At 42.2% G+C, this 20,061-nt stretch overlaps 1 long non-coding RNA gene across 1 annotated transcript in view; it reads left to right on the forward strand.

Annotated features, from left to right (window-relative positions):
• Positions 1-19,360, forward strand: part of LOC132396809 (uncharacterized) — a 29,124-nt gene extending 9,764 nt beyond the window's left edge. Inside the window, exon 3 of the long non-coding RNA XR_009513134.1 lies at positions 18,913-19,360. This is a non-coding gene — a long non-coding RNA (uncharacterized LOC132396809). The remainder of the gene's footprint in view (positions 1-18,912) is intronic.
• The last annotated feature ends 701 nt before the right edge of the window (positions 19,361-20,061 follow it).

Here is a 20,061-nt window from a genome sequence, read left to right on the forward strand (position 1 = left end):
ACCCTACAGACCCGGAATGAGTCTATCATCCTTCTCTGAGCTCTCTCCAGTGCCTTTGCATTCCTCACACAATGTGGAGACCAAAATTGTAAACAGTACTCAAGGTGTGACCTCACACATGCATTATATATCTTAACGAGAACGTCTTTAGACTCTAACTCCACTGATTATATTATATAACCCAACATCCTATTAGCCTTCCTAATCACTTCCATGCATTGTCTAGATGTTGATGGTGATGAGTCTATCAGGACACCCAAATGCTTCTCATACAGTGGACTTTCCAACTCAAGACCCCCCCATTGTATATTTATATCTAATATTTCTACTTCCTGTATGTAATATTTTACATTTACTTACAATAAACTTCATCTGCTATTTATTTGCCCACATCCAGATTTTGTCTAGATTTAGCTATATTGATTTTGCTGCTTGAATGTTATCAGCCTGTCCCCCTAATTTTGTGTCATCTGCAAACTTAACTGGTTTATTTGTTATGTGCTTATCCAAATTAAAAACAGCAGCAGCTCCAAAACCAATCCCTGTGGAATCCCACCTTTAACATCTTCTAGGTGTGATAAATATTTAGGCCTGAATGGGAGGATGTGGAACTTACTACACTGTGTGATGTCTATATAGTACTTGTATTGTATAGTATAATATATTATGATTAGAGAGCAATATGTTATGTACTTGAGTTGGAGTTCATAGATAAGCAGGGAGGAATATGGTGCATTTAATATTTCAGTATTATAAATATATTGCTTAAGTACTTCTTGTTTGATTAAATAATTCATTATGGGTTATATGTAAAAGAACATGAATGGTATGTGTCATTACGCCACGGTCATAATTTCATGCCTCACTAAAGTAAAAGAATGAAATAGCACACTTCTCCCAGCTCTACATTTTTCAATTAGTTTTATGCTTTGGAGTTACAAAACATAAATGTTCCTGACCTATAGGCAGTTCAGCTTACGAACAGTTACCAGGAATGGAGAGACCCTGTCATAATCTTGAGGTTGCTGTAACTTCAAAGCAACTAACTCCTGCACTAAACAGACTTCAAAGGTTTCTGTTCCTTCTTTGTTTGCTTTAGAACATACATAACATACACAGGAATTAAACTCTGCCATGTTTTATTGTATTAGAGTAATTACGAGTTTTTAGCTTTTTTTTCCTGAACATCTCAACTCGGAGTCTGACCTGCCTAAAGCCCCTGGGTCCAAGAGTCACTCCCGAATCTTCTTCATCTCTCTTCTGCTTCTTAACCACTAACCTGCTGTCAAATATTGTCTGTGACTTCCTTTGAAATGTCTCAGGATGGATGGGTCAAACAGCCAGAAAGTGAGAGTGCTGTTGTGACCCTTTTAAGTGGGTGGAGTATAAATTTGAGCTGGTGTGTGGGATGTGTCTGTGTGTAATAGTTCAATGATGACGAGTTGTTATTGAGGATTCAAACTGACAGGGTACAGCATGTCCTTTTACATGAACGGCAATTGAACCTTCAGCTCAAGACTCAGGGAACAAATTTTCAAAATACAAGTCATTTCTTTCCTAATTACAGCAAGAAAGTCCACCAAACAACCAAAAAAAAAAAAATAGCTTGGCGTTTTATAATACTGGCTGAGCATTAGATCAACCGTTCAACACTGTCCCAAGGAATCTCACTTTTGTTTCAAACAGTAAACAGGTTCAATGTCTCTGATCCAGTTTAATACAAAGTAAAAATAACTGAGTTATATTTCAGTTTAAGTCGGGCTCATCGTTCAGAGCAGAGATGGAACATAGGATTCATTCTGAAGCAGGGAAAGATGATGTATTTCAGTTGATCCCTGTGCTGAGGGGTTTGTGGAAAATTACAAGTTATTAATTAAGTTATTAACAATCTGGTTACAAGCAAATACATGGAAGGGAAAGATTAACCATTTCCTTTCCAGTTTTCCAGATTACAAACTGAGTGTTGGAATATTGTTTGTAAACAAACATATACGTACATAAAAACACACATATGCTTGCGCGTGCACAACTTGGAGAATTTTATAAATACGCTTTTGATGTTATTTTCCAGTGCCTTTAGATATCTCCTCTCATCGTGACCCTTTCTTGCCAGTGAGCAGTGTGCTATAATGGGGACAGGTTGTAGAGGACCCTGAACCTGGATGTTCAGTACAAGACCCATTCTCTTGTATGATTCAGTAATAACTTGGAATTTAGGCCCAGACAATCAGCATACTGCAGCTCAGTTACAGAGATAAGGTGGCCTGTGTTCTGGAGTGGAAATGGTAGAGGCCGAATAAAGCTCCATTCTCAAAGCAAGTTCAAAGGTGAAATGCAACAATGCCACAGTGAACATGGTTGGGGAAAGTTTTGGGACATTGTCACAGTCTTGTTTGACTCGGGTCTTCACTAAGACTGGTGTGTCACAGACACATTGCATCAAATCTTGGTTTGCATGCAATCATGAACCAAATATAAGAGGATGGCAAATTTGTGTGCAGCTGCATATGAAGAGTTTGCTCTGCACTCTAAAGGGTCAAAGAGTCTTTAGTCAGGTTGTAAAAGCCCATGCTCATATTGCTCTGTACTGATTGCTCTTTGAGTTGTCATGGGGTGGAAATCATGTCCACTGTCCATACTCAACTGTGTTTTCCTCATTCAAAAGCCTTCAGCAAAAGGCAAGGAACACCTCCAACAGTGGGACCATGGAAAGAAGCCAGTTGTGTACCCACGATGGATGCCCCTTTGATACACAGTCTCACATTGTTCATAAGGCTTTTGATAATTTACCATATCTGGTCATAACTTTGTGTCAAACTTATAATTCTCTTCCTATGTCTTATAGTATTTGGGACCGACGTGTGGATGTTGGGAGAAAGTGATCCCATGGGATTTGTTTGGGGACTGGCACAGGAATGTGGATTAAAATGAGGCAGAGTTTGAGGACTGACACAGTGAGTTCCTGTGTCTTATATCAGGCTGAGTTTGAATTTTGATTTCTGGGTAAGCACGAAGGCAGGAGAAAGGGGTTGACCGGGATCAATAAATTGGCCATGATGGAACGGCAGAGCAGACCTGAAGGGCCAAATGGTCTAATTCTGCTCATATGTATTATCATCCAAGTTAAATACTTATCCATTTCTAAACTTTGTCTTTTTATTTATCCTGGAGACTTTTGTAATCTCTCCTGCACTCTCCTTCCTTTTATTCACACTTTTCAAAACTGCTGAATTGTTGAACCTATTATTTAGATTAAAGACACATGTCAACCATCTCACTAACTGCAATTTTCCGCTACAAAATATCTACCCTTTCTCAGTCTCACTACATATTGCCTCTACTGGAATACCAGCTGCTCCATCCACTGCCCTTGAGTCAGTTTCCCATCCCCCTGCTAATTTAGTTTAAACCCTCCCCAATAGGTCTAGCAAACCTGGCTGCAAGAATATTGATCCCCTCAAGTTCAGCCGTAACCCATCCTTTTTCTACAGGTCATATCTTCCCCAGAGAAGAAGATATGATCCAGGGATATTAAACACTCTCCCCTGCACCAATTTCTCACCACACTTTTAACTGCCACATCATCCGATTCACACCCTCACTGACATGTGGCACAGGCAACAATCCAGAGATGATTACCCTTGAGGTCCTGCTTTTCAGCTTTCTACCTATATCCCCAAAATCTCTCTTCACTTTCTCATCCATTTTCCTACCTATGTCATTGGTATGCACCAATACTATAAGTACTATGACTTCTGGCTGTTCACCATTGTCCTTTTGAATGCAGTGGAGCGATCTGAGGCAATCCTGAACTTGGGACCTGACAGGCAACACACCATCAGGGCATCTCTTCCACGGCCACAGAACTTTCTGTCTATTCCCCTAACCTAATACCCCATTTGCTACTGTATTCCTCTTCTCCCCCTTCCCTTTTGAAACACAGTCAGACTCAGTGCCGGAGACGTGGTCTGTAGCTTTCCTCCGGAAGTCAATCCCTCTGACGCTATCCAAAACAATATACCTATTACTGAGGGGAATGGCCATGGGGCTGTTCTGCATTGTCTGCCTATCCCTTTCTCTCTCCTTACAATCATCCAGCTACCTACTTCCTGCATCTTAGGGGTGACTACCTCCCTTTAGCTCCTATCTACCACTTCCTCATTCTTTGCAATGAGCTGAACACCATCCAGCGGCAGCTCCAGTTCCCTAACAAGGGTTATAAGGAGCTGCACTGTATTAAAAGAAAAGGTCATCTTGCAGAACGTTCATGTAGCAGGATCTTCTTACAGGCAATGCAAAGCAAGCTTTTTATTGTACTTTGCTAAATGTGACAGTAATAAAACAACTTGCCAATGATGTTATACACCTCTGCAAGGTCATCTTAATTTCCCCTACGCTCCAGAGGAAAGACTCAACCTCCTTCCATAACTGAATCCCTCATGATGCAGTAACACTCTCGGAAAGCTTTGTCCTCACCCCAGCACAACAACATGCTGGGGCTTTGTAGCAGCCATTCACTGTGTGTCTGTTGCCCCAGATACCAGCAGCTGCTGTCTCTGGTGCCTCTTGTCAGTTTAATATGCCCTCACTCTGGTAAGGCATGCTGCATAGTGACAGGGAAGGGGGTTGTTGGGGGTTCGATGTTAGGATACCCGTCTTGTGTGGGGTATGACACTGTCTGGGATGAGAGCAAAAGTGTGGGAATGTATATGTTCATGAGGAGTGTGAATGTGGGGAGGTGCCTGGGACCCCACTGTGAGTGTATAGATGAGTAGGTGGGAGGGAAGTGGTAGAGTTTATCTGGCCAGTGTGGGGAGGACTCTAGCCAGAATGAAGGTAGAGTTTGTGGGGTGAGCTGAAAGGTTTTTTGCAGGTTATCTGTTCTGTGTGTTTTACCTGTCAGGGTCTGGATTGTGTGTATGTACAGCATGTGTCTGAATCCCCAGTCAGAATTAAATTAGCAGGGAAGGGGAGACTCTATAACACTAATTTTATCACCCTAATTACTGTTTTTAGGCTAGGTTTAGACCATTTGGTGATAGGTTTGTAATTTCTCTCAGTCCATTTTCTTTCTGCCCTTATTTTCTGAAGGGCAACCAGTTCACATTAGTTTCCAGGCCCAGGATCTCCAAAGAGTGGATCCCATGCTGTGGGAAGTATCTGTTAACAGGTGTGACCTGGTCTACCCCTGTAATATTACAAGGGTGTACTACTCTTAGGCTGTTATCTGTTTCTCCTCTGTACAAGAGGTGACATTGTTTACATTGAATTCCACATATTAAATTCTGCTGCGTGCAGGTCATCCTCTGCTCTACTGGGTCCGCTTTCCTGGGACTCTCGTTATGTATATTTTTTAAATGTTTACAGGCCTTACAGTGGTTACTACCACACAGCCTTCCAGTTTTCTAGGACCTCAGCAATGGTGAAAGGAAGACTCACAACAGTAGGTGCTTGCAAAGCCATTGGCGGGCGTGGGAAGAGAACGGACTGGTTTATACCCATCATGGAGCTGACTATGTCCACAACCCTCTACAGCCCTTTCCGAGCTTCCATACACGTGATGATGGAACCAGTCGGAATGCTCTCTGCAGTGCATCTGTAGAAATTTGCCAGAACCATATGTGACTACCAAATCTACTTACACTGCTGAAGAAGTTCAGGCGCAGGCATGCGTTCTTCATGTTGACATCAGTATGTTGGGCCCAGGACAGATCATCTGAGATGTTGACATCCAGGAATTTGAAGCTGCTCACCCCTTCCTCTACTGACCCCTCAATAAGGACTGCTGGTATTCACTGCAAGGTTTTGTTGTGATACCTTTCAATCAGCTGATCTGTCCCACTCATTATGCTTCCTCATCCCCAGCAACAGTGGTGTCATCAGTGAATTGATAGAGGTGTACCTAGACACACAATCATGAGGGCCGAGAGTGTGGAGTAGTGTGCTCAGAACTTTATCTGGGAGCTCCACAGTGGTGAGGGATGAACTCACGACTGTATCAGTCAGCTCCTCCCTTTGCTTGAGAAACCTTTGGTGGCTACAGGGAGTGGAAAGACAAGCTCTCCCTCCCACCCTTCCACTTTATCTGGGACCTCAGCAATGGTGACGGAATGACTGACGAACACGTTGGTGAGCTGATGTGTGAGGCAGAGCTGTCCTTACTCTTACATTGGTCACCAGTGGGTTTGGATTTACTCTTTGGATTAGATGCAAGGATCACCATAATGACTTCAGATCAGCAAAGATAAAGGCCATACGACATATGGCCATTTGACCGAACAAGTCTGCGCAACCATTTCATATGGCTGATTGAAAATCCCTCTCAACCCCATTCCCTTGCTTTCTCCCCATAACCTTTGGTGCACTTACTAATCAAGAACCTATCAGCCTCTGCTTTATGAGGTATTTACCCAGTGACTTGGCCTCCACAGGCATCTGTGGCAATTAATTCCACACCTTCACCACCATCTGACTAAATAAATACCTCCTCATCTCTGTTCTAAAGGGATGTGCCTCTATTCTGAAGCTGTGGCCACTGGTCTTAGACTTCCCCACTATAGGAAACAACAATTAAATATCCACTCTATCCAGACCTTTCAATATTTAATAGCATTCAATTTCCACATCCCCCTACATTTCTTCTAATCTTCCACGAGTACAGGCCCAGAGTCATTAAGCACTCTTCATAGTTTAAGATTTTATTCCTGGACCATCTTCATGAACATCCCCTGGACCCTCTCCAAAAGCCAGCACATCTTCTCTTAGATACCGGGCTGAAATCCTACAAGTGCAGTCTGACCAATGTCTCATAAAGCCTCAGCATTACATCCTTGCATTTATATTCTAGTCCTCTTGAAATGAATGTCAACATTGCATTTCTTACAACTGACTCAACCCTGCAAGTTAACCTTTAGGGAATCCGGCACGAAGACTCCCAAATCCCTTTGCTCCTCTGATTCCAAACATTCTCCCCATTTAGAAAATAGTCTACATCTGTATTCCTTCTAACAAAGTGCGTGACCATATATTTCCCTACGATTTATTTCATTTGCCACTTCTCCTAATCTGTCCAAGTCATTCTGCAGACTCTCAGCTTCCTTAACATGACATGCCCCTCCACCTGGCTTTGTATCATCTACAAACTTGACCACAAAGCCATCAATGCTATCATCCAGATCATTGACATATAACATGAAAAGAAAAGGTCCCAATACTGACCACTGCAGAACACTACCAGTCACAGACAGGCAATCAGAAAAGGCTCCCTTTATTCTGTCTCTTTGCTTCTTGTTAGTCAGTCAATCTTCTATGCATGCTGGTATCTTTCCTGTGGTACCATGGGCTCTTATATAGTTTAGCAGTCTTGTGTGTGGCACCTTGTCAAAGGCCTTCAGAAAATCCAAGTGAAACAATTAAGGACTGGGTCAAAGACAGGAACTGAGCATTGCATCTGGCACAGGGTCATGTTTTGTAACTCCATAACATAAAACTAATTGAAAGCAAACCATGGGAGGGGAGAGATACGTGCATGAATATGTTTTAAAATGAACCCAAAGCAACTACCTACCTGTTGAGACGTACAAGTTTAAAAAAGTGCAGCACATTTCTTTTTCCTTCAGAGGAGAGAAAGACAATCAAATTTAAAAAAAAGGCAGACAATGGACAAAATTTACGGGTTGTAGCGAGTAGAAAAGAAAACTCAAAGAATAGCTACCATCTTACTCAGGACACAGTTTTCAATTAACTCCCTCCCCCTGCATCTCCGTGATCAGTTATCATTCGTTCCCATCAATTGAGGAAAGGGGTGGCACCCAACACAGGTCCTTCAACCTTCAAGGTTTTCTCTCAGTGTGCTTTAATAATTAGAAGGCAGAAAACCCTCTGCAATGACAGCTGACAAAGGACCTGAACTTTTCTGACTATACCGAGATACAATAAAAAGCCTTTGTTTTGTTTGCCATCCCGACAGATTATTCCATGCATAAATACATCGAGGCAGTAAAAAGAAAATCAAATGCAGAGAAAATGCAGTGCACTGCAGGTCAATAAACAAAGTGTGAGGGCCATAATGAGGTAGATTAGGAGATCCAAGTTTTTAACACTGATCAACAGAAAAGAAGAGTCAAAGTGAAAACGATTTTCTTTTACAAATTGATCTAAATTCATTACAATTATTAAATGCAAAATAATTATTGCATAATTACTCACCCACTTCAAGTCAGTATTTAATGGATGCACCTTTTGCAGCAATTACAGCCTTGAGTCTGTGTGGATAGGTCTCTATCAACTTTGCACATCTGGACACAGCAATTTTTCTCCAGTCCTCTTTACAAAACTGCTTGGGGATCGTGGATGAACGGCCCTTTTCACATCCAGCCATAAATTCTCCATTGGATTGAGGTCTGGACTCTGACTTGGTCACTCCAGGAAATGAACTTTGTTGTTTTTTTAAGCCATTCCTGTAGCTTTGGCTTTATGTTTCAAGTCATTGTCTTGCTGTAAAACATATCTCCTCCCAAGTTGCAATTCTCTTTCAGACTACATTAGGTTTTACTCCAGGACTTCCCTGTATTTTTCTGTATTCATTTTACCCTCTACCTTCACAAGCCTTCCAGGGCCTGCTGCAGTGAAGCAGCTCAGAGCATGATGTTTCGTGGTAGAGATGGTGTATTCTTGATGATATGCAATGTTTATTCTGATGGCCAAAAAGCTCAGTGTTGGTTTCAACAGCCCATAAAACCTTCTTCCAGCTGAATTCAGACTCTCCCACATGCCTTCTGGCAAACATTAGCTGAGATTTCATGTGTAGTTTTTTCCAACAGTGGCTTTCTCTTTGCTACTTGCCCATAAAGCTGCAACTGGTGAAGAACCCGGGCAACAGTTGTATGCACAGTTTTTCCCACCTCAGCCACTGAAGCTTGTATTTCCTCCAGAGTTGTCACAGGTCTCTTGCTGGCCTCCCTCCCTAGTCTCCTTCTTGCACAATCGCTCAGGTTTTGAGGACGGCCTGCTCTGGGCAGATTTACAGCTGTGCCATATTCTTTCCATTTCTTAATGATTGACTTAACTGTACTCCAAAGGATATTCAGTGATTTGTAAATTTTTTTGTATCCATCTCCTGACTTGTGCTTTTCAACAACCTTTTGCAGAGTTGATTGGAGTGTTCCTTTGTCTTTGTGGTGTAGTTTTTGTCAGGATAGTGACTCACCAGCAGTCAGACCTTCCAGACACAATGTATTCTTACTACAATCAATTGAAACATCTTGACTGCACGTGGGTGATCTTCATTTAACTAGTTATGTGACTTAAAAAACCAACTGGCTACATCAATGATGATTTGGTGTGTCATATTAAAGGAAGTTAATACTTAGACAGTCAATTATTTTCTGTTTTATATTTGTGGTTAATTCCAATCACTTTGCAGAGATCTGTTTTCACTTTGACATAAAAGAATCTTTATCTGTTGATCAGTGTGTAGAATGCCAAATTAAATCCATTTTGGTTCAATGTTGTGAAATAATAAAGCATGAAAACATCCGGGGGGGGGGAGGAATACTTTTTATAGGTACTGTATATCAATATGTTGGACCCAGGACAGACCCTCTTGGATGTTGACACCCAGGAATTTGAAGCTGCTCACCCTTTCTACTGCTGACCCCTCCCCCATGAGAACTTCAAGACACTGCTAGACATTAAGAGCAAGAATTGAAGGTCAACCCCTTCAGTGAGTTGGTTGTTGGTGGAGGAGCTGGGCAGTTGGTCTTGCCTGCTAAAGAGAGGTGTTGAAGTTGGTTTGTGAAGGTGGTGTGCAATCTCTAACAGGAAGTGATTGTCTTAGTTATTTCCTTGTGATCGCACGATCCTGTTGGGCTTTGGTAATGTGGAATGTGGTAATGTGGGACTGACGGTGGGGGACCTTGAGTGGCCTCGGTTGAATTGTAGACGAGGCCTCATGCTGAGGTGTCGTCTGTTGTGGCCGCCCAGGAGAGATGACACTGTGGCGTCAGTGCTTCTCTCCACTGTTCACTCAGTGGAAGATGAGCTGGATTGTGTTTGTCTGCAGATTGCTGCGGGTTTGTTCTTGCTGACATCATCCTTGGACTGAGGGACTTGGGCTATGTTTTTTTTTGTGGACTGTATGTTTACTTCTGGCTTAGATGAGCCATATGTGCCTTTTGCTGTATTTGGGAAGAGCTGTTTCATTTGGCTGTGTTCATGTACGGCTTGTGACAATGAAACCCGAGCGATGTTCAGTGCAAGGTTTTGTTATGACATCACTCAACCATCCGTTGGTGGCTACAGGGACAGGAAAGATGAGCCCATCCTCACACCCTTCCACTTCATCTGCAACCTCAGTAATGGAGACGGAAGGACTCATGATCACATCAGCAAGCTCCTGTGTGAGGCAGATCTTGTCTTTCCTCTTGCTGTGGTCACCAGCGTCTTCTCAAGGTTGGGGTTTGGGTTTGCTCTTTGGGTTAGATGTAAGAAGATGTCATCTCCTGACAACAGGAGATGAGGTAAGACCAAGACCATAAGACATATGAGCAGAAATAGGCCATTCAGCCTATTGCATCAGTTCTGCTGTTCCATCATGGCTGATTTATTATCTCTCTCAACCCCATTTTTCTGCACTCACCCCATAACTTTCAATTAAGAAGCTATCAACCTTCACTGTAAATATACCCAATGACATGGCCTCCACAGCCATCTGTGGCAATGAATTCAATAGATTCACTACCCTCCGACTAAATAAATTCCTCATTATCTTTGTTTGAAAGGAGCATCCCTCTATTCTGAGACTGTGGCCTCTGGTCCTAGATTCCCCCACTATAGGAAACATCCTGTCCACGTCCACTTTATCTATGTCTTTCAATATTCAATAGATTTCAATGCGATCCCCCTCCCTCATCTTTCTAAACTCTAGTGAGTACATCCCCAGAAGAAGTAGGAACTCCCAGTGGCCACACATTTTAATTATACTTCCCATCCTGATATGTCGGTCTATGGCCTCCTCTACTGAGGCCACTCCTCCAACCTGATGGCACAAACATCAATTTCTCGAATTTCCAGTAATGGCCCCCTTGCTTCTCCTTCACCATTCCTCATCCCCTTTTCCCTCTCTCACCTTCTCTTCTGGCCTGCCCATTGCCTCCCTCTGGTGCTTCTCTCCCCCCACCCCCACTTTTCTTTCTTTCATGGCCTTCTGTCCTTTCCTATTAGATTCCCCCTTCTCGAGCCCTGCATCTTTTTCACATCCATTTCCTGGATCTTTATTTCACTCCCCCCTCCCATTTCACCTATCACCTTGTGTTTCTCTTCCCCCTCCCCACCTTTTACATCTGCTTTTTCACTCCAGTCTCGCTGAAGGGTCTCGGCCTGAAACTTTGATTGTACTCTTTTCCATAGATGCTGTCTGGACTGCTGAGTTCCTCCAGCATTTTGTGTGTGTTGCTTGGATTTCCAGCATCTGCAGATTTTCTCTTGTTTGGAAGTAAAGTCAGGGATTGGGTCAGGGTGAAGTGTTGAGCATAAATACTCACAAATTGAGGTATGAGTCAGGAGCTAGTGTTAGGGACAGGAATAATATTTAGAATTAGGGATTGCAGTTAGTTTAACTAGTTATGACTCTGATTAGAGACAGCATTGGAGCTTAAGGATTGGGGTGGTGATTATAGATTGAGGAAGGTGAGGGACAGGGTTTTGTTTATTAAGACTTCAGATTTGGGTTAGAATGAGTCAGTGTGGGATCTATCCTTTTGTTTATTACCTGTGGTATCAGATTGTCTGATCTCCTGTTTCATCTTTTGCAGCTTCACTGTGTTACAGATAAGTTCCAATGTTACATTAGTGACATTCAAGAAAATGCTTAACTTTTTTGCAAATGTCCTTTGAAATATCATGAGTTTGAGAATGATGCCTCATAATTGCCAGTCTCTGACTCTCTCTCTCTCTCTCTCTCTCTCTCTCTCTCTCTCTCTCTCTCTCTCTCTCTCTCCCTCTCTTCTTCCATCTCTTTCCGAGGTGGTTTTTCCCTTTGTCTTTTGGCCACAAGCTTGTCATACTCTTTTGGGAAAATCTGTCCCCTTCCCCCTTGGGTCTTAATGAGGTCACACTCTCAGGTATGAAGCCATTGTGACATTGCTTAATGTTGTCAAGGTATCAATTAATATATATACACTGGCTTAGTTGTTAGCTGATCTACCAGACACATTCTGTTCCTTGTTGCTCTGTTAGTCTCTGCTGGGAGCATTTGTTGACTCTGGGCCTGTACTTGCTGGAGTTTAAAAGAATGAGAGTGGGATCTCATTTAAACCTATTGAATATTGAAATATCTGGATAGAGTGGATTTGGAGAGAACGTTTCCTATAGTAAAGGAGTCTAGGACCAGAGGGCACAGCCTTGGAATCGAGGGGCATCCATTTAGAACAGAGATGAGAAAAAATTTCTTTAGCCAGAGGGTGGTAAATCTGAGGAATTCATTGCCACAGACGTCTGTGCAGGACAAGTCATTGGGTATATTCAAAGCAGAGGCTGGTAGGTTCTTGATTAATCAGTGCTTCAAAGGTTACGGGGAGAAGGCAGGAGAATGGAGTTGAGATGGATAATAAAGCAGCCATGACAAAATAATGGAGCAGACTCAATGGGCCAAATGGATTTATTTTGCCCCTAGGTCTTGTGGTCTTTGGGAGGCCAGCCAGCACGTCTTGTGAGTATTTTGTTTACACCTCAATCTGACCTGAATCTGTCCCTTTGCCCTGGGATGAATATACCAGTATATTCACAATATATTTATTGTGGGGTGAGAAATGTATTCAGCCATTGTATTACATTCTGGAGATTACAAGCTCCAAAAGCCCAGATCTGCTGAAAGTGAGGTAGAGGAAAGCAGGACCTGCATGAGATTCAGACAGAGGCTCTGATTTCCAGTGATGTGGTGCTCGGTGTTGGAAAGATGGAGCTTTCCACCAAACAGGTGGAAAGTAAAGACTCATTGCTCACGTTGCAGTTGGTGGACAGGGAGGATGGCAGTTCACCATTGACCAAGTTATAGGCACTTTAGTTGAGTGCTATGCTACCTAACGGAGATCCAGAGCTAGTCCTGGAAGAGCTGTGAGGCCCTCCCAGTTACAGAGGATGAGGACATTTTTGCCACCACTTCCTACTGGGCCAAGAAAACATATCAAAGTAGCTACCACCTTATGCAGGAGACTATTTTTGATTAATTCCCTCCCCTTTCACCCTCTGCAATCAGTAATTGAGTTTTCCCATCAATCAGGGAGGGGGGCAGTGTCCGAGACAGATCCTCTGGCCTGCATGGCTTTCTTTCACCGTACCCTAGTGTATTTTAATAACTGAAGGCAATCATCTGAAAAGCACTGCAGTGACACAGGGCCTAAAGCTTTTCTGACTCTTCAAGCTTAATAGAGAAGCCTTACTGTAAATGATTTTACTGTAAATAATTTTGTGGTAAATAATTCCTTATTAACATTTCACTACACAAAATAATTTCAATATAAAACAAAGGTAAAGTAATTGCCCTTTTGGTGAAGGGATGTTTGTGAGTGTTGTTTTGTCATTGTTTCCCGAGATACAATAAAAAGCTTTCGTTTTGTTTGCCATTCAGACACAGTATTCCATGCATCAATAACATCGAGGCAGTAAAAAGAAAACTAACAAAATGCAGAGAGTGCGGGACGCTCTAGGCTGATGAACAAAGTGCAAGGGCCATAACGAGGTGAATTGGGAGATCAAAATTCATCATTTAGTGTAGGCAAGCTGTATTCAAGGGGTGAATTAGAAGCAGTCCTTAAGTATGCTAATACTTGCTTTTAAACTTGTATAAACCTCTTCCCATTGGGAGAGGGGAGAAGAGAGAATGATTGGGCTGGGAGGAGACCTTGACTATGTTGGCTGATTTCCTGAAGCATTGGAAAGTGTAGATAGAGACAGTGGAAAGGAGGCAGGTTTGCATTCATAACCTTCAGCAGTGTTTTCGGTCTGGCACGGAGTTACTGAATGGCCAAGTACAGACCAAACGGTGGTAAATGGGATTAGTGTTACTGAATGGCCAAGTACAGACCAAACGGTGGTAAATGGGATTAGTGTTACTGAATGGCCAAGTACAGACCAAACGGTGGTAAATGGGATTAGTGTTACTGAATGGCCAAGTACAGACCAAACGGTGGTAAATGGGATTAGTGTTACTGAATGGCCAAGTACAGACCAAACGGTGGTAAATGGGATTAGTGTTACTGAATGGCCAAGTACAGACCAAACGGTGGTAAATAGGATTAGTGTTACTGAAAGGCCAAGTACAGACCAAACGGTGGTAAATGGGATTAGTGTTACTGAATGGCCAAGTACAGACCAAACGGTGGTAAATGGGATTAGTGTTACTGAATGGCCAAGTACAGACCAAACGGTGGTAAATGGGATTAGTGTTACTGAATGGCCAAGTACAGACCAAACGGTGGTAAATGGGATTAGTGTTACTGAATGGCCAAGTACAGACCAAACGGTGGTAAATGGGATTAGTGTTACTGAATGGCCAAGTACAGACCAAACGGTGGTAAATGGGATTAGTGTTACTGAATGGCCAAGTACAGACCAAACGGTGGTAAATGGGATTAGTGTTACTGAATGGCCAAATACAGACCAAATGGTGGTAAATGGGATTAGTGTTATTGAATGGCCAAGTACAGACCAAACGGTGGTAAATGGGATTAGTGTTACTGAATGGCCAAGTACAGATCAAACGGTGGTAAATGGGATTAGTGTTATTGAATGGCCAAGTACAGACCAAATGGTGGTAAATGGGATTAGTGTTATTGAATGGCCAAGTACAGACCAAATGGTGGTAAATGGGATTAGTGTTATTGAATGGCCAAGTACAGACCAAACGGTGGTAAATGGGATTAGTGCTGTCAATTACTTGATGGTTCACAAGGACGAAGCTCGCAAAGTGTCTGCTTCTGTGTTCTTTGACTCCGAGGTAAAGTATGGGAAGCAATTTCCTGTTACGACAGTTTATCATTCTCCCCAGTGTTCCAAGTTTAAAATGGGCTCTGTTTCAGAAAGCAGCAAACACAGTGGAAAACCTGAACATGCATTGTGTGATGTTCTGGTTGCCCCGTAATCAGAAGGCTGTGGAGGCTTCGGAGAGGGTACAGAAATCATTCAACAGGATGCTGCCTGGATTAAAGAGTATTACATATAAGGGGGTGGGACACACTTGGATTGTATTATCTATACTGTCAGGGACTGAGGGGATATCTGATAGAGATTTATGTGAGGCATAGATAGGGTAGATAGTCTCTTAACCAAAAGTCAAATACTGGAGGTTTTTCCACAGTCCTACGTCAGTCTGGAAACTAATCCAAATGTCCTGTCTTCCTACATTCCTGTATTACTCCCCAAATATCTCCCCACAGCCCCATATCAATTGCACTGCCCCATGCTCTCCCTGCAGTGGGATTAGTTTGGGGACTGACACAGTGCTGTGGGGGAGAATGAAACACTGAGAGCAGTTGGATTGATATGAAAATAGAGTTGGTCACTGTCACTATTTAGGGACCGAGACAGGGCTGTGTTGATGGAGCTGGACAGTAGGGTTAGTTTGGCGTTGTACTTAGAGTTCTAGGGAGATTATGGAGCAGTTGGATTAGTTTGGGGACAGATAGGTCTGTATGGAAAGGGTGGGCAAGGGGATTAATTTTGTGGTTGTGGAGATAGAATTGGGGAGAGGTATTAGTCTGAATATAATTGAGGAACTGTGGGAAGAGAATGTGGGTTGGTGGGATTAGTTTGGGACTGACAGTGCTTTGGAAATAGAGTGGGGGCACTGTCATTGTTTAGACATCAACATCGTGCTGTGGGGAAAGAGCTGGGCAGTGGCATGTCTTTCAAGAGGGAAGGTCTGGGGATGGACACAGCCGTTGCGTGGAAGTGGGGCAGTGGACAGATGCTAGGCTGTGGGTGTGGCAGAGAGTAGCAGGATTAGTCTAGGGACTGACACAAGGCTGTACTGAGAAAGCATAGCAGTAGTATCAGTCTGGGATTGACACGGGCCTTTGGAGACAGTATGGGGCAGTGGCATTTGTTTGGGGTCTGACATGGCTGTGAGAATGAGAGTCACTTGAATTAGTTTGGGGACTGACACAGGGCTGTGTGACGACTGCTGAGAAGTGGCATTGGTCTGTGCTCTGCAGTAGGGTTGTGGGGAGAGAGCAGGGCACTGGGATTTATTTGGGGACTGACACAGGGCTTTCAGGAGAGAGTGGGTGTTGGGATTGGTTTGCTTGTAGGAGAATGTGGGGATATGTTATAAGCTTTGGGACCCATACAAAGCTGCTGAGAGAGAGCACGGCAGTGGGATTAGTTTAAAGGCTGATACAGGGCTGGAGGGAGAGTGAAGGGATAAGTCATCAGCAAAAAATACAGAATTTATTTTTTGTCAGTCTTCATTGTGGAAGACACTAACAGTATGTCTGAAACTTGAGAGTGTCACGGGGCAGAAGTGAGTGTAGCTGCTATTACCATGGAGAAGGTGCTTGGGAAACTGAAAAATGTCTGAAGGTAAGAAAAAACACTTGGACCAGACGAACTACACCCCAGGGTTCTGAAAGAGGAAGCGGAAGAGATTGTGGATGCATTAACAATGATCTTTCAAGAATCACTAGATGCTGGAATGGTTCCAGAGAACTGGAAAATTGCAAATATTGCTCCACTCTGTTAAGTGAGGAGACAGAAGAAAGAAAATTATAGGCCAGTTAGCCTGTCTTCAGTGGTTGGGAAGATGACAGAGTATATTATTAAAGATGAGGTGTCAGCATACTTGGAGGCACATTGTAAAATAGGCCAAAATAAGCATAGTTTCCTAAAGTGGAAATATGTTGGAATTCCTTGAGGAAATAACAATTAAAATAGACAAAGAGTCAGTGGATATTGTTTACTTGGATTTTTACAAGGCCTTGGACAAGGTACTGCACGTGATGCTGCTTAACAAGATAAGAGCCCATGTTAGTCAGCTCCATCATGGGTACTAGCCTCCGTTGTATCCAAGACATCTTCAAGGAGCGGTGCCTCAGGAAGGCGGCGTCCATTATTAAGGACCCTCATCACCCAGGATATGCTGCCTTCTTATTGTTACCATCTAGAAGGAGGTACAGAAGCCTAAAGGGACACACTCAGCAATTCAGGAACAGCTTCTTCCCCTCTGCCATCCAATTCCTAAATGGATATTGAACCCTTGAACACTAACTGACTTTTTTATTATTTATTATTATTTCTGTTTTTGCACAATTTTTAATTTAACTATTTAATATACATATATATATACTGTAATTGACTTACGTTTTATATTATCATCTATTGAATTGTACTGTTGCTGCTAAGTTAACAAATTTCACAACATATGACCGTAATATTAAACCTGATTCTGTTATTACAGGAAAGATACCAGCATGTATAAATGATTGGCTGACTGGCAAGAGGTAAAGAGTGGGAATAAAGGAGTCACATTCCATTATTTCAGGAGTAGATGTGCGTAGCTCCACTCTGTCAGATCAACATTTTGGAAATGAACTTTGACTCTTGTTTTTGTTTAAAGTGATTTGGGCATTGCTGGCAAAACAAGAAGGTGGCATGGTGATTCGCAGCTGCTTCTGCGAGTCAACCAAAGGTGTTACTAACCTTTTTAAAGACATATTTTATGATTATAAGATCTTCCTGGACATTACGAACTTAAAACACTGCAAGTCTACCCCATTAGTGAGTTGCTGGTTGGCGGAGAAACTAAAGGAGCTGACTTGGTCCCAATTGTGTTGCTGCCTGCGTCAGAGAGGCATCAGTGCATGAAGGAGGTGTGCAGTCGAACAGTGAGTGATTGTCTTGTGATTGCAAGACCCTGTTGGACATTGTTAATGTGGACTGCTGCAAGTCTGATTCACTGATTTATTGGTGGATGGCGGGGAGCTGCATGGTCTCGGTTGTAGTGAGGACTAGGCCTCAGGCCGCGGTGTCACCTGTTTACAGCCACTGGGAGAGAGGCGTCAGAGTCCGTGCGCTCCTCTAAAGACAGTGTGCAAGTTGGAATTGGTGCTGCCCCTCAGTAGGAGAGGAGCCGCGATGTGTTTGAATGCAGATTTGTGCGACATTCATGGACTCAGGGTCTTGGACTATATCTTTTTGTGTGACTGTGTTTTACTTTTTGTTTTATTTTATTTGGCTTGCTATTTTATATGTGTCTTGTGCTGTGAATTATTGTTGGTACTGTGTTTTGCACACAGGCCCCAGGGTAGGGCTGCTTCTTTTGGCTGTATTCATGGGTATTATGTACGGCTGAATGATAATTAAACTTGAACTATGAACTATTTGAACTACTTATCTTGAGAAGGTGGCGATAAGCCATCATAATGAGATGCTACCCATGCAGTGCCCAGTTTTGATAGGTCACTTCAAAGGGAAGTTGAGTTACCATGATGCTGTGGTCTATTACAGATAGAGTATGGACAATTTCCTCTCCTGAAGGATGATTGATATATACACTTAACAATGGTCAGGGTGCTTTTGATAACTTAGAGAGTCAGAATAATATGTCCTGGAAACATGCCCTTTTAATCAACTTGTCCTTGCTGATGAAGGTGCCCTCCTGAGCTTGTCTTGTTACTGTTTTGATCTTCGGCAGCTGGTACTTTTGACTGTTCAGGTTGTGTTTGTAAACATGGGCACTTGAAGAAAATACATAAATTTCCTTAAAGGACAAATCTAGCTTGCACCTCTTTAATATGCTAAGATCTAACTTGAACCAGTTTGGCTCTTATGACAGTCAACATTATCGATGCTAAATTTTGAACAAATAACTGAATTAAAGTTCCCAGCTGCCATAATGTGATTTGCTTATGATTCCAGATAATTCATCCAGCATTTCAAGTTCAGTTTCCTGTATTACAACCGAAAGATGTCATTGGCTGTAAAATCCTTTGGGGTATCCTGAAAGTGATGAGGAAGGTGTAATTACTTTCAACAACATTCTTGGACTTATGGGTGAAAACAAGAACTTTTTTTAAATTATTTTGTGTCAAAATTTTTAAGAAATGAAATGTGTGCATCAGTTGTTGCTTTCATCATCAGGTTTGGTGGTAATTGAACTAATTGCACCAGAAGGACTGTACACCCTGATTAAAGTGCATATCTTTAGTGATAACAGTATTATCATCCGTGCTAATGGAACTGCCCTGTGTCTAAAAAATAAGGATTACTTTTTAATGGAATGAAGGTGAAATAATTGTGCTCTGTGACATTAGTCAATTGCATTGCCTGAAGGTATATTTTAGTTTGCAAATAAATTCTAACAGTACCTGAGCCCAATACAGTTTTGTTATGTGCCTGTGGTGTTGCTGCAAGTTTTTCATTGTATTTCTGTAATTATATACTGTACTTGTGTGTATCTGACACTCAACTTTGACTCTTAAGATACTTCAGTGATAATAACTGCATTGCAGCCAAAATGAAAACTCTAGCCAATAATTCATCCACATTAGGAAATTTCAAAGCACCGAGCAGTAAAAAGCAATTTCTATATTATTTGTTCTGCTGATGGATGAAAAGAATAAACTTATTTGTGATCAGACCCTTCTAAACCATACTAGGTTAAACAATGGACACATTTGAAAAAAGAGGCAAAAACGGAATAGACGATGTAAAATCTTTCTCTTTAATTGGCATTAGAGCCATGTTTAGTGGTAATGTGACATACTGTTTATTTAAAATATATATTGTGGAGGAAATAAATTGGATTTGCACTCACACCATTTACAATCAGTTGATGCATAGATGGAGAGACTTTCCTGGCAATGTGACAATTATGTTGTTGAACAGAGGAATTCTCATTTAAAATCATGCCTATGTCTCACCTCTAAGATTTTTAACAGTATCAAACATCAAGGACGCATGTTTATGATCTTTCACTTCTGTCAAGAACAGGAGTTCAATGTTTTTGTAAAAAGCCGTATCTAAATTTTGCATTATCCTTGTTGTTAATGTAAAACTCAATCAGTC

The sequence above is a fragment of the Hypanus sabinus genome, chromosome 7 (genome assembly GCF_030144855.1).
Source record: "Hypanus sabinus isolate sHypSab1 chromosome 7, sHypSab1.hap1, whole genome shotgun sequence".
Taxonomy (NCBI): Eukaryota; Metazoa; Chordata; class Chondrichthyes; order Myliobatiformes; family Dasyatidae; genus Hypanus; species Hypanus sabinus.